The 16042-nt window shown below is 42.0% G+C and overlaps 2 long non-coding RNA genes across 3 annotated transcripts; one reads left to right on the top strand and one right to left on the bottom strand.

The window, feature by feature from the left end:
- Nucleotides 1-6734: 6734 nt before the first annotated feature.
- Nucleotides 6735-7639, bottom strand: LOC126618521 (uncharacterized). Of its 2 annotated transcripts, none has more exons than XR_007621741.1 (3): nucleotides 7439-7639; nucleotides 7258-7355; nucleotides 6735-7082 (listed from the first exon to the last, which is right to left on the bottom strand). It is a non-coding gene; the product is annotated as an uncharacterized LOC126618521 (long non-coding RNA). The 2 variants fall into 2 exon arrangements; XR_007621742.1 differs by lacking the exon at nucleotides 6735-7082 and adding an exon at nucleotides 7133-7174.
- A 5695-nt stretch (nucleotides 7640-13334) lies between these two features.
- Nucleotides 13335-15388, top strand: LOC126618522 (uncharacterized). Its single transcript, XR_007621743.1, has 2 exons — nucleotides 13335-13665; nucleotides 15131-15388. It is a non-coding gene; the product is annotated as an uncharacterized LOC126618522 (long non-coding RNA).
- The last annotated feature ends 654 nt before the right edge of the window (nucleotides 15389-16042 follow it).

The raw sequence follows: 16042 nt of genomic DNA, 5'->3' as shown, positions 1-16042 counted from the left end.
TATCCAAATAAATAAAGAGCTTTTATGCATGCCCATGCACATGAGAATATGGAATCATAGATTGATGAGAACCAATGGTAATTTTGGTTGTTATAAGTAGCTACTAAATTCCAAGGTTCTAAAAAACGTTAGGCGCTAGTCGGGCGGCGAGCTAGCGCCTAGTGCCTAAGCGGCCTAGGCAGATTTAGGTAAATTTCTTGTAAATAAGTGCATATTGACACCTAAAAAAAAACTATACTTGTATGGATAATAAAACAATGATAAAATGCAAATTAGGTACACTATTTCCACAAGTATTGGATGAACTTGTAGTAAATCCATCATTTGCAAATTAGATACACCATTTCCATAAGTATACCACCATGAAACCAAAAAGGAAAAAAGCACGCAATTAATAAAAAATAAATAAAAAAAAACCTCCTAGGACCGCCTAAGGCTGCCTAGGACCACCTAGGACCGCCTAGCCCGCCTAGCCCGCCTAGCTGCCCAGCCCACCTAGGCCCAACCCGATTTTTCCTCCCGATTTGCCCAAAAACGCCTTGGTTGCTAGACGTCCAGCACTTATGCGGCCGCCTAGGACTTTTTTTTAGAACATTGCTAAATTCATCAATGAGCTGTGTTGATATTGAGTCCCGTTCTTTTTCGTTAACAAAATTTATTGGCCAAAAATGAAGAAAGGCAATTCCATTACAATTTTGTAAGAACGTGGAAAAATGGACCTATATACTTGAACATAAATAGCCAAAAGATGTTGAACTAAGGAGGTTACATTGGGCATTTGTAATATAGTGAAATACACTCACATGATATGACACAAGGTATTGAAACCTGAAATTATACTCTAGTAAATAAGTTCATATGAATGGAGAATTATATACGAAGGGTTGTGAGTCGCCCACATCATATCTCCATAAGTAAATCCCTCAAGTATACATGGGAGCAAATTGCTCTGTATAAATTCCAAAGGAAAATGTATCATGAAGTGTAGAAAATCCTTGAAGAATTCAAATTGCTTGAAGTAAACCCCAGAAGGGAAAGCATAAAATATATACTCAATACCAATGGATGGTATAAATTGTCTTAGTGAGTACTATCATTATGATATTGTTGCAACATACTAAAATCTCTTGCAAGAAGTTGATGATATTAAATTAGAACTCCTGAAGAGTTGAATTGAAACTCCCGAAGAGTTTAGAAAAAATATAAAGTGTTAAGAGAAATATTGTCTCGAACTGCATATCGAACAATATGCCAACACAAATCTCATCCATAATGTTTATGATATTAAAAAATCATATGGATTGAAGATTATGAGTTAAATATTCAAATGATGTAGACACTAAGAAAGATCATTTATCTTCGTGAGGGTAAAGATAAATTGATATTTAGTCCAGAAGTACCACATCTTAGTAAAGTATATGCTTTATTGTATTTAGCACAATACATTGAATGAAATAAAGCTTATCTATTAATATCTCCGAGAAATTACAGATATGTACATACACATGAGTTAAAAACAAACAAACAGGATGGAGCCTTTACAAAGGTTGCTCATGTGAAGCCTCAGTACTCGGAAGTACCCCAGAAGGGGGAGGCACTGGAGATTGATCATGTGGCACCCTAGTACTTAGCAAAACACCAGAAGGGGAAGGCATCAGTTGCTTTCAAAATCTAGCAACGAACCTCTGCTGATCGATTTGAATCCGACTTTCGAACTTTCGGATTCTTGCAGCTGGTCGAGCTTTCTTTTCATGCTCATCGAGTAATTATTTGCAAGCACGTGTAACACTCTATTCTCGTGCTTGAGCCCTCTGATATCTTGTTTAAGACTTGCCACCTCAGTCATTAATGATTCAACTTGGCGAGTTTGAACAAGTAGGCGTTAGCCCATATTGGATACAGAGCCCACACACTAAATACTGAGATCCAATGAGTCTTGAACGGCCAACTCGTCAGACCGTTTTGAAAGGATTCTGTTATCCTTTAGAGTGAGAAGATTCCTAGTTATCACAATAGCGGTTATGTTATTCTTCATCACAGATTTCCCAACCGTAAAAGGACCATTAGAAGATAAGAAGGACGGGCGCCATATGTTATCCTGACGCTGCTGGTCTGTATCACTCTTAAGACTCAAATCTAAGCAAATGTTAGATGGGCAAGTCCTTCAGAAATGATGAAGGAAAAAGGAGGTCAAGTAAAATTTCAGAAGTGCAAGAAGAGGGAAATTTCTACAGGCAACAACTTTCTGAGCATACTCTTAAACACAATTGATGTCTGTATAAAAGAAGAGGCAACATAGCCACTCGTTCAGAGATCGAAGTGGCACCGCTCTCCGAATTTCAAAAGCCAGATTTTCCTGAATAAAGTTCGTTGGCATTTTTCAGACGCAATCTCAGCTTTTTTGGATATCGCGTGCAACTTTGTCAAAGATCTCTGACAAAGTTGAAAACGCGTAAATCTTACTGTTCTAATTATACCACAGTTGCTGACAAGAGTAAAGAAACAGCACCACCACTTGTTATTGGGAAATCTCTATATATGTCGACTTCCGTTCTCTTTAACAAGGCAAACCTGCAAGAATGTCCAACTCTTCCTCATCTCCGAGAATGCATCTTGTTTGTACCATACTTGACCAATCCCGAAACTACCGAGCACCGGCCAACGCTATACTGTCAAGGACCCAGAAGAGTTCCCCTCCGACCAGGAGGCCAATCACTACTCGACACGTGTCAAGATTAGAAGCCAATCAGAGCGCAGCACGTGTCAACATCAAGAACCAATCATAACATGACACATGTCAATGTGACAAAGCTACAAGTTTTTCTATAAATAGGGGTCATTCCCCCACAATATTGCCTAATGCCATTTGTGTTAAATCATTCACAAGAACTCACTAAATTGAGAGCTTGATCCTTTGTACTTGTGTAAGCCCTTCACTACTAATAAGAACTCCTCTACTCCGTGGACGTAGCCAATCTGGGTGAACCACGTACATCCTGTGTTTGCTTCTCTGTCTCTATTCATTTACGTACTTATCCTCACTAGTGACCGAAGCAACCAAGCGAAGGTCACAAAACCTGACACTTTCTGTTGTACCAAAGTCTTCGCTGATTTTGTGCATCAACATTTGGCGCCGTCTGTGGGAACGACACTTATTCCTACTCTCTTCAGCTGTGTCAAGCTGGTTTCTATCATTCGTACACTTTCTTTTGACCAGGCATCCCTCTCCAACATGGGAAGCGAAGGAAGCCACAACACACAGAATGACACCCCCCTTGCACATAGTGCGAAGCAACGAAAGAAGGAAGGAAAACGAGTTCTTCTTCAAGCTAAAGTCGATGAGTTGGAAGCTCAGAACAACAAGATAGCAATGAGGAATGAGGTCCTCCAGGAGCAATATGAGAAGCTCTTCGAGACACTCCACGAAGCTAGGCAAGCTCAGACACGCGAGCTTGTTGCCCCCGTGGAAGTCAACCATCAACTGGGTGCCTTCCAACATGGAGGGTCACATGCATTCGACATAGATATCCCTGATAGGGAACAGATTACCCCTCGACTTGATAATCAACATGAGGCTTCTCTTAACCCGGTTGCTTCGACCCGAACCAAGAGAAGTGGATGGAGACACCTCTTTGCTGAAGGGGCAGAAGGATCGAAAGCCGTCTTTCGCGATTGTCGGGATTTCCTGAAGCAACGTCGAGAGAATTCCATCCATATAAGCTCAAAGATCAATGACCCAAGGATTTCTGAAAGACTCGGTCCCCTGCCACGGCCCAAGCCGGCCACCAATTTGGGGAAGGGGCAACAAGTCCTAGAGAGACACGAGGGTACAGGGGACTCAGAGGTGTTCCGACAGACATACCCTGGAAGCCAGTACAGCGAGTCTAGGGAAAAATCACATGCCCTTGATCAAACCTTCCTAATTCCAATAGGAGATGGAGATTTACGAAAGAAAGCTCCAGTGACACATAACTCCGCTCAGGACCCCCTTGTCCTACAACTTCTTGAGGAAGTAAACAAGTTGAAGGCTGAACGTCAGGCTGAAATACCTGACTGGAACCAACCCAGGCCTGGCCCTCTTACAAGGAGGATCCTCAACACCCCCCTTCAAGCAAAGACAAAGCAAAAGCTTGGCTTGCAACTTTATACTGGAAAAGAGGACCCGATTGAGCACCTTAACCTCTTTGAGTCCACCATGGCATACCGGATGCACATCGACGAAGAGCGATGTCTTCTCTTCCCCTCCACCCTCTCTGGCGGAGCTCTAAATTGGTATTGTCGTCTTACACCTGAGACGGTAGACTCATTTGAGGAATTGAGGAAACTATTTGTTTCCCAACACATTTTCCAAACCGATCGCTTGCACTCTGCAGATGACCTGTACACTATCCGCCAGAAGCCAGACGAGTCATTACGTATGTATGCTGGCCGCTTCAGCCATGAATACTCCCGGTGTGCCGAGGCAGACGACAAGACTGCCCTCAAAGCCTTCACGGCAGGCCTACGTGATTGTTTCTTTAAATACATGATCAATGCCAATACTTGGAAGACTTACTCTGAGGTGATGGCGCAGGCTTATAACCATGCCTCCGCCGAGGCAAAGACATATCAGGAGAAACCCCCTACAACCATCCTTTATCAACAAGTGGGAGGTGGAAGCCAGACTCACCTAAATGAGAAGACCTCGACTTTCCAAACAGCAGTGGCACCTCCCCATGCCTTGCATAATGCTTCGCCGAATCAACAGACATATCAATTTCAAGGCAAGAGGAAGGATTTCCATCCTCACCACTCTCATTTCAGTAAAAAGAGTAAGGGACACTATCCCGATAACCAAGGGTATCGCCACAATAACGCTCGCCCCCAGGCAGTCAATGCAGTGGGTCAAACCCGCGTCAAGATACCCCCTACCCCAAGGTATGAGACATACACGCCCTTGAATGCCACATGCGCGGCCATTTACCCCAGCATAGCTCACCTGATACCAAAGCCAAAGCCGAGGCACCCAGATTACACGCCCCCGAATAACGCAGGCATGTTTTGTTGCTACCATGAGCATAACGGCCATGATAGCGAGAAATGTATCATCCTCCGTGATCGTATTGAAGCTTTGGCACGAGAAGGAAAAATTGATCAATTCCTCCTTCACCCTCAAAGGGATAACCGTAACCAACGCCAGGTGAATGTCATATATTCCATAAGCGGCGGCACACCCATATCTGAATCTTCCAATAGGGCCATGAAAAACAGTGAACGAATTCTGAGGCCTGGTCACCAAGTGTTTCACGTGGAAGACATCAGGGGAGGGAAGTATCAAAAGCCTAACTGGGATCCGATATGTTTCTACCCTGAGGAAGAAAGAGGCATCATCTACCCTCATAACGACCCATTGATCGTGGAGGCTCACATAGCCAACTTTGATGTTCGACGAATCCTCGTAGACACAGGGGCTTCGGTCAATATCATGTTTTCCGAAGCTTTCAGGGCACTCAGTGTAGCTGAACACTTGCTCGATCGCTCGATTTCTCCTCTGATAAGCTTCTCCGGTGATATCGTGCAACCCTTAGGGAGCATACATTTACCCTTTACTATTGGTACAGGCCCTTACACGGCTACCATTACCACTAACTTCCTAGTGGTTGACTGCCCAACGGCATACAATGTCATCTTTGGGCGCACAGGCATCAATGATCTCAAGGCTATGGTATCCACGCATATGCTGTTGATGAAATTTCCAACCCCCCATGGCAACGGCTACATCAGAGGAGATCAGCTTAGTGCACGATCATGTTACAACACTTCAGTTAAGCAACAACACTAGGGTCAAGCCTCGTTCTTTCAAAATAGGAGACTGGGTCTTAAAGAAAAGATTACTCTGCGACAGAGTCCCGAGTGAAGGCACACTTAGTCTAAACTGGGATGGACCGTATGAAGTCATTGGCATCAGTCGCCCTGGCTCTTACACACTTAGAAGCTCCGATGGCAAGACCCTTGGCCATCCATGGAACGCTGATCACTTGAAGTACTACTACAAATAGACTCACGATGTACAAGTGTTGAGCTATAGCCGTTCGGCATCCTATGTAATGAAGGCCATTTGGCAATGAATTCAATAAAGAGGTAATTTAGCCAACTCAGCCCTCACTCTTTTACATTCATAGCAAGCGATGCCGGAACCCTTCTCAATCAGAAAGCAATCCGTCTTCCACAGTCACTACAAAACAAGCAAATGAAGACCGTGTCAAGCGCCAAAAAAAAAAAAAAAAAAAAAACAGCTTCATCCAAAAATCTTCACCCGAAAAGCTTCACCTCCAAAGCTTCACCCACAAAGCTTCACCTAAAAAGCTTCACCCAAAAAGCTTCACCCGAAAAGCTTCACCTCCAAAGCTTCACCCAAAAAAAAAACTTCACCCGAAAAGCTTCACCTAGAAAGCTTCATCTACAAAGCTTCACCATCAAAGCTTCACCTAGAAAGCTTCATCTACAAAGCTTCATCTACAAAGCTTCACCATCAAAGCTTCACCTAGAAAGCTTCAACACCAAAGCTTCACCTACAAAGCTTCAACACAAAACCTTGCTCCAAATAAACAAATTTTGTTCACAAAACCCAAGATGCCCTTGAACTTGTACAAAAACACTTGGGTAAACATAAACATTTTTTGTTTTACACCCACAAGGGCCCAAAATTTTCCTTCTTATTTATTCACTTATATATGTTCCCAAACATATTATAATAGATCCAACAACAAGCCAAAGTCCCAAGTTTCATAATGGACAAAAGTACAAGCAATTCATCAATAATGAAGGTGCTACAAAAATTGGAATCTGCCCCAAAATAGAAATCCAACCCAAGAGACTTTTTCTCTCTCTCCCTCTTCCGCCTCCTTTCATCTATCAAATTTCTGCAACCTCTGCTCTTCTCCAATGGAGCTGAATTTTAGACACCCTATAGTTCTTGAGCATATGAACAACTTTCAAGAAGGAACCATTTCTGTTTGAGCGACGGAAATTACAGTGTTGAAGCTCCAAACATGATAGTCGGCTTCTTGCAGATTTCGAAGCTGTTGTGATGTTTCGAAGATCTGGAAATATTTAACCGTTAGTTCATCCTGAATTTTTGATATGTTATGAAAGAGTCGATGAGGAACAACTTCAATGAAGAAAGCATACCGATCTGAACAAGAGAAAATGGAGTTTCGAAGCTCACAACAAATCTGACGGGTTGACAGAAAAATAATAACCAGTCATTCATCATACCTGGATTTCTGGAGTTATACTGCTCCGAGGGATCTCAAATTTGGATATGTTGTAGTTCACAAGCTGAGGAACAACTTCAATGAAGAAAGCATGCTGATCTGAGCAAGAGAACATAGAGTTTCAAAGCTCACAACAAATCTGACGGGTTGACAGACAAATGATAAACAGTCACTCATCATACCTGGATTTCTGGAGTTATACTGCTCCGAGGGACCTCAAATTTGGATATGTTGTAGTTCACAAGTTAAGGAACAACTTCGATGAAGAAAGTATGTTGATCTGAACAAGAGAAAATGGAGTTTCGAAGCTCACAACAAGTCTGACGGATTAACAGAACATTGATGAACAGTTACTCATCATACTTGAATCTCTGAAGTTGTACTACTCCGATGGATCTCAAATTTGGATATGTTGTAGTTCACAAGATAAGGAAAAACTTTCATGAAGACGACTTTGCAATCTGAGCTATAGAGAAAGGTGTTATCTTGCATCCACTCAGGCTGTTAGGGGAAATGAAAAACAATTCCACCAAAGAAACATCATTATGATGTTTCATCATTATGGTGTTTTCATCATTATGATGCTTTCATCATTGTGATGCTTCCATCATTGTGATGCTTCCATTATGATTGTAATGCACCAACGGTTACACCCTCTATCATAGCAGTATGTGTGTGTATCTCCCTATAGTCATCCTGTGCAAGACTATCGTAGTCAGATGGCTTTCCATAAAACAGCTACCAACCGTTACACCTTCTGCAATTCCACTTATTCGGGCCTAGCAACCTTCATAAACAAAATATATGAAGAAAAAAGTCCGGGGCTACCACTTAGAAAACAAAAGAATGAAGTTTTGGTACTTACGACATGGACTATTAGCAAGACACCTCATTCGTCCACTCCCTCGACTAGAGACTTGGGGGACTCCCACCATATGCTACTGCACCTTGATACTCGGCAGTCTCACAACCACTCAGTGACTTGGATTTTTCAAGTCTCCAACCGAGAAGTTTTCCTCACTCGGGAAATTAAGGGAACACTACCTCAAACTACATGCTTCACTCACAAAGCTTCAACAATACAGGTTTCAACAAAAGCAAAAATTCAAAGAACTTTATGAAGAAGGCTTTGGTGTATTTAACACAATATGTTGAAATGAAGCAAAGCTTATTTATTAATATTTTCGATAAGCCACAAATATGTACATATACATGAGTCAAAATAAACAAACAAAAGGGAGCCTTCACAAAGGTTGCTTAGGGGAAGTCTCAGCAGTCGGTAGAGCCCCAGAAAGAGAAAGCACCGGAGGGTGGTTATCCGGAGCCTCAGTACTTGACAAAACCCTAGAAGGAGGAGGCATTGGAGGTTCATCATTTGAAGCTTCATTACCAGGTACAACCCTAGAGGACGAAGGCAATAAATGCCTTTGGAACAAACCCACAAACCGCTGATGATCAAGTAAAACCTTACCATCAGATTCCTTCATCTGGTCAAGCTTCCTCTTCATGTTTGTAGCATAGTCATGGGCGAGCCGGTGCAACTGCTTACTCTCATGCTTGAGCCCTCTAATCTCCTGTTTGAGACTCATCACTTCAGCAGCCAATGATTCAACTTGGCGGGTTCTAGCAAATAGGCGTTGGGCCATATTAGACACAGAACCTGCACACTGAACACTAAGAGCCAGAGAGTCCTTAACAGCCAACTCATCAGACCGTTTGGAAAGTAGTCTGTTATCTTTGGGAGTGAGAAGGTTCCTGGCCACCACTGCAGCGGTCATATCATTCTTCATCACAGAATCCCCAACGGTAAGAGGACCAGTAGGGGATATGAAGGATGGGCGCCATATGTTGTCTGAAGAAGGCGTGGCTGTCTCTTCTCCAAGGTTCAAGTCAAAACGACGGTCGGAGGGTCCAGACATTTTCAAATGTGTTGAAGAAGGAAGAGGTCAGACAAATCAAGATCTTAGAAGTGCAAGAAATGAGCTTCTACTGGTAGAGATTCAAGTGTGCTGTGGAACTTAATGCCAGCCTCTATAAAAATCTGCACTCGACGGAGCTTCAGAAATCGAAGAGGCGTTTGCTTTCTCAAAAGCTGGGCTGCTCAGAGACCACGAGGGCCGATCTCAGAAATCGAAGAGGCGTTTGCTTTCTCAAAAGCTGGGCTGCTCAGAGACCACGAGGGCCGATCTCAGAAATCGAAGAAGCACCTGCTTTTTCAGCCTCGTCAGCACCTGTCACATGCACACTCAGCTTTGCAGAAATTACGGGCAATCTGTCGAAGATTTCTGGTGAAGTAGAAAGCACGTGAATCTTACTGTTCAATCACCGCTCTCCATATGCACCATCAACTCCTCGGGTACCACATATAACTTTGTCAAAGATCTCTGACAAAGTTTAGGCACGAGAATTTCGAAGTTCCAGCTACCCTACTATTACCCATAAGGGTAAAGGAACAGCACCACTGCTTGACAACTGGAAAGTCCCTATGTGTGTCGACCTCCGTGTTTTGCGGCAAGACAAGTTGGCAAGAACGTCCAACCTTTACTCACATTCGAGAAAAGACTCTCAACATAATTACTTTCTCAAAAACCGGAGCAGCACCGCTTTCCGAATCTCGAGAGTCAGATCCTCGACGGGATTGCTTGTTCGAAAACCGAAGAGGCACAACTCTCAGAACTTCGAGAGCCAGATTTCCTTAGATAAAGCTTGTCTGTAATCTTCACACGTAATATCAGCTTTCCAGATACCACATACCACTTTTTCAAAGTGCTCTGACAAAATTAAAACACGTGAAGCTGGCAGCTCCCACTACATTGCTGTGACCAAGAAGGGTAAAGGAATAGCATTACTACTTGTTATTGGGAAATCCCTATATACATTGACCTCCCTCCTCAACGGACAGGCAAACCTGCAAAAATGCTCAACCCTTTCTCGCATTCGAAAAGGCACCCTCAACATAACCTCTCGAAATACTCAGCTTTATTTCCCCCCGATAATACCTCAGCAAATAAGCCACACCAAGAACAAGAGTATCTCATATCATCAGGGTCGAAAGCAAGAGTATCCCATATCATGCTTTCTCCCTGTCTTTGTCTTTGTCCTTGTCCACACCTGCAGGACAAGGAGAAAGAGAGCAGTCAGTCGGAACCTGAAATCAAACCTCCAATTTGGAACTGACTGCCTGGAGCCTTTGCCTGGTTGCTTACTTAGCATTGCTCTCGAGTACTCATCCTCAACTGCTGTCAAGGTCACGAATTCCACCGGCAAATACCTCATGACAGTTGATCAGATATTGGCTCTTTACACTGAAGCTGCCAAGCGTGGATGAGTCACTATGAAGGAATGTTCTGAAGGACCATTTAAATGCAAAGGTTGCACACCACTTCTGCCATGCAAAAGATTGAAGCAGAAGGTTCAACGGTGAGCTGAAACAGATCACTACAGCACGACACCTTTCCATACCACATTCATTATTCCGTCAACAGCAAAAGTATCCCATATCATCAAGGTCGAACGTACTCTAGATTTGATGGACTTGTTTTGACCCTCAAATTTTTGAGTCGGCCTTATACTCTGAAGGGCACCAGAAAACCCTCCAGCACAGTTCAAGAATAAGCATGTGGAAAGTTACTTCTTCAAAAGCAAAAGTATCTCATATCATCTCTTATCCATTTGCTTCTCCTTATCCTGGCAGTTGAATGAGAGACAAGGAGAATGAGAACAATCAACCGGAAGCCGAAGTCAAACCTCTGATCCTGGGTTGCTTACTTGGAAGTTTGACTGCTTACCTTGTCTGTCACCTCTTTCGGCAGATCTCCTAGCTCGGCGACTTGGGGGACTCCTACTATAGGGTTTGTATCACACTTGACTAAGCCCAAAACTACAACTAAGCTTCAAGTGAAATTGATACATTACCTTGTGCGTCAACATCAGCTAAATACACCATTCCCGGATGGAGGAAAAATACTTCCAGAGAAGGGCAGATGAAGATCAGACCACACTTCGGTACTTAGAAGTTTCGTGATTACTCAAGGGATTGGATCTTGCAAGTCCCCAACCGAGGAGTTTCCCTCACTCGGGAACTTAGGGGAGCACTGTTTGTACCATACTTGACCAATCCCGAAACTACCGAGCACCGGCCAACGCTATACTGTCAAGGACCCAGAAGAGTTCCCCTCCGACCAGGAGGCCAATCACTACTCGACACGTGTCAAGATTAGAAGCCAATCAGAGCGCAGCACGTGTCAACATCAAGAACCAATCATAACATGACACATGTCAATGTGACAAAGCTACAAGTTTTTCTATAAATAGGGGTCATTCCCCCACAATATTGCCTAATGCCATTTGTGTTAAATCATTCACAAGAACTCACTAAATTGAGAGCTTGATCCTTTGTACTTGTGTAAGCCCTTCACTACTAATAAGAACTCCTCTACTCCGTGGACGTAGCCAATCTGGGTGAACCACGTACATCCTGTGTTTGCTTCTCTGTCTCTATTCATTTACGTAATTATCCTCACTAGTGACCGAAGCAACCAAGCGAAGGTCACAAAACCTGACACTTTCTGTTGTACCAAAGTCTTCGCTGATTTTGTGCATCAACACATCTTCAACACAGCATCTCGAAATACTTAGTTTTCTTTCTTTCCGAGAATACCTCTTCAAAACAAGTCACACCAGAGCAAGAGTACCTCATATCATCAGGGACGAGAGCAAGAGTATCTTATATCATGCAATCTCCCTGTCTTTTCCTTTGTCCTTGTTCTTACCTGCAAAGGTGAGGATAAAGAAAGCAATATGTCGGAACCTCCACTCAAACTCCCGGTAAGGAACCGACTGCCTGGAACCTTTCCTGATTGCTTACCTAGTATTGCTCTCGAGTAGCCATCTTCAACTGTTGTTAGAGCTGGGTCTTCAGTCACTAAGAAGTGATTAACCATCCAAATGCAAGGGTTGCATTCCACTCCTGCATCAGAAGGAAAATACTATAGGAGAAGATGCCACACATGCATGGGGGAAAAGCAAGGAAAATACCACTTTTACAAGGGGAACAAGTAAGGCAAGTGAAAATGATATATTGAAGCATTTGGAGACAAGCATAATGAACACGTGCTGATTCATCCCCGACTAAGCCGAATATCACTTGCCACGTAAAGCTCCTTATGGTCCAATTTCATTCAAGATCAAGCCTCGAAGGTCCTTAAAGAAATCACAAGTCCGACTCTAGATAAAAGAAGTAAATTCAGACATTTGGAGGAAGTCTAGCAGAAGGCCCTCCAACCCAGTTCAAGAACTAGCTTATGGAAAGTTAACAACAAGTAAAACACCTATTTCGACAACTCTTCTTACTAAGAGACTGAAGCAGAATGATCAACGATTAGCCTAAATGATTTGAAATCAGGGAGAGATACTCATCAGGGGAAGCATTCAAAACAGATCAAGATTTTAAAGAGTTAATCGAAGACTTGTGGCCATCCAAGGGGGATTGTTGTGAATAATATGTGGATGGCCCACATGAATAGTTTGTTACTATTTATGCACAGTTTTTCACTATTTATTTGTGGAAAATTTGTAAAGTGAATAGTGTTCTCTTTTGTTTATAAAATGAATGAAAGGTGAAGAAGGTTGTGAGACTCACGGGAGAGATAGGAAGGAAGAGAGGAAGAGAGAAAAGAGAGGAAGAGAGAGTTATCTTTGTACTCCTATTATTCCAAATTATAATGAAAGCACCACTGCTGCCCCGAGGATGTACTCCAGTCACATTGACTGTAGAGGAACCTCGTAAATTTTGTGTCTTGTTTATTTATTCCACTACACACACCGTTGATTTTAAACACAAATTTTTATTTTTTTTTATTAATGGACCGGCTACTATAAGTGGAATTAGGCATTTTAGGTGGTGGAAAAAGGTTAGTCAGCAACCTAAAAAGGGGACACAACAAATTTTTTTAAAGGATGAGAAAGGACCAATAGGAAGAAATGGAGGTTGACATTTTCTTTTCCCATTTGGTGAACCCACACCATCAACCCTTTTTATTTTCGAACCGACCAATTTTAGGCCAATTCTTACCATTTCTCTTCTGATTTTTCCTATCTCTTTCACCTGCAACTTGCTTAACTACCTTCCTCCTTCCCTCTCTACCAAAAATTAAGGATTTTTAAGGTCTATTTCATGTAGAACTTCATAGGAGAACCCAGGGGTTTTTGACGACGAATTGCCATTCCGGAGAGTATCACCATTCACCATCACCCTTAATCAACTTCCCTTGGACCCAAGAACAAGACCCAACTGGTGGTTGGGGCGTTGGAACACCAAGGAAGCCGAATTGAAGAACACCCACCTTAGGGTTTCGTTGGGTGCGAGCCAATTTGAGGGCCTTCCTGGCCAAATTGGACTCGGCCACAGGTATAAAGTTTACTCTACTTGTTGAAATCTTCATTCTTGTCAAATTTGAGACTTTTTGGAAAAAGTCGAATTTTCCGATATGTGACATTCGATTTATGAAAATGCTGTTGATTGTATATTTTATCGATAAGGTCTGCCACTTGATTATTCTAACAATTGACAATCTTATCATTGAATTGAGACAAGATTTTAATATGCTATTGTAGATATTGTTTAAGGACCTTAGGGACTTATAAGTGAAAATCTAGTGATTGGATTGTACGAAGCAAATGACGTAAGATCATGGACCCTACATTAGAACGACAGTTCAATTCCTCATTAAATGTTGTTGTGGGAGACATATGAGAATTTTTGAGTATGTGAATTATCAAAGGAAATCTAAATGTGAACTTGTGCTTTGTTAGGTGGTGATAGAACGTGATGCCTTGACTATCGTGCTAGGATACATTAGCACGGACTCCAGGTGAGTGACTTTAATATATGTGATATTGGTAATTACCAGGTTGTAATAATTATGATCCTGTATGGATATGAATTGGTTTTATGAATATGTCCTATTGAATTGTTATTCCAACACTTCGACATCAATTTATGTTTATGAAATGCGGTGTGGCATGTATATTGGAAATGTGGTTTGATTTGTATGATTGGCATGTTGAGATTAATGTGAGGACTAGTAATGACCGTTAACCATTATGATGGGGATTTGTTGCTTCGATATTGTTTCACCTTCCGCTTCGGTGATTGGTTTTAAATTTTGTAATTGTGCCTAATCTCCCTTTGTGGAGTTTTTGTAAATTAAGTAGCCTGTGCTTGTCTCATTTCTTTGAGCCGCCATACATTCTGATTGTTGGTCTTCTGCGATTCCGTTGAGTGATAATCCGGAATCATACCATTCGGATTCCGTTGAGAGATGGTCTGGAATCCCTTCTATTCCACGATTCCGTTGAGTGATGTTTCGGAATCGTATCTAAATTGGGTTTCATTTAGTTATTGTTACGTATTGTATTTAGCGATTCCGTTGAGTGAGGGTCCGGAATCGTATCCACTTGGATTCCGTTGAAAGATGGTCCGGAATCCCTCCTATTTCGCGATTCCGTTGAGTGGTGCTCTGAGATCGTACTCACCTTGGGATTTATTGAATTTGAATTGTGATGACTTCAAAGGTGTAGGCTTAGGCCACACTGTGTCACTTTAACTCTACTTTTCATTGTGTTGTATGAAAAGATGGTTGTGAGATGTTGTGATTGGTTTCAGACGAATCGTTGGATGTCTGGGTGACTCCTTCAAGGTTTACAAAAGTTGGTATTGATTTCTTATGAATAATTTATATTCAAGATATGTAAACTGTGTTTGATGATTGGCATTAACATTATTATCACATACTTGATATTATTGTCACTCTCCTAGGCTTCGCAACTTATCCAGGTTGTTGTTTGCCTGGTGCACCATTCCGATGGTGTAGGCACTGATCGTACAGGTGACAGGTTTGAGTAGACTCCGAGAAGTTTGTAGGTGGGGGTAGCAATGCAGTTATCAGAGACTTGGAGCGTTAGGTTACCCTTGTTTCACTATTGTACTTTATCTTTTGGGACTTTCTTTTGAGCACCTCATACTTGTTCTTAGTAAAGCAAAGATTATGCTTCTTTCTAGGATGTACATATTTGTAAATATTTTGTGGAGAATTTAGCCACCTTCACATTATTTTGGGTTATCAGTTAAAGTATTTCATTCTGTATCTTATACCGTATTCAACGAACATTATTTTCCTTGTCACATGTCGATTTTTGATGTATGTTGGAATCGGGACGTGACATATGGACTTGGATGTTGGACTATGTAATGTCTGGATGTGTTGTTGTGCAAACTGTAAATTTGTGCTGCACAGTAGCACGATGAACATAGCAATGAAAATCTGTATTCTATGCAGCTGTAAATTTTTTGTTTTTCAAAAAAAAAAAACAAAAAACAAAAAAGAGGACCCATGGACCTGGCCTGAATTGACCCATTTCAAACGGACTGGGTTAGGTCCTGTTTCTGTTATACAGTTTGTTGTACTTGCTACGGCTCGTCTCATTTCTACTCGGGTCCCGTTCGGTCCCTTCAAATTTGGGCCTGGCTCGACCCATGCCCAGCCCTAGGAACAACGAAATATTGCTATTGAATGGAGATATAATATAACTTTGAATATGTGGAGAGATGCCCAGAATGATAACAATATGAATGAAGGATAATGAGTCATGAATAATGCTAGTGTTGTGACTGTTAGGAGCACCATCTGTTGGGCAAGGGAGCAAAATGAGCGATAAAGCTACATCATTATCTTGTTTTCGTTGAAACCATCTATTTTTTTCTTAAAATTTGATTTATGTACTTG

This window comes from Malus sylvestris, chromosome 4 (assembly GCF_916048215.2).
Source record: "Malus sylvestris chromosome 4, drMalSylv7.2, whole genome shotgun sequence".
Classification (NCBI taxonomy): domain Eukaryota; kingdom Viridiplantae; phylum Streptophyta; class Magnoliopsida; order Rosales; family Rosaceae; genus Malus; species Malus sylvestris.
Note: the sequence above shows the minus strand (reverse complement) of the source record. Positions and strands in the feature narration are given on the sequence as shown.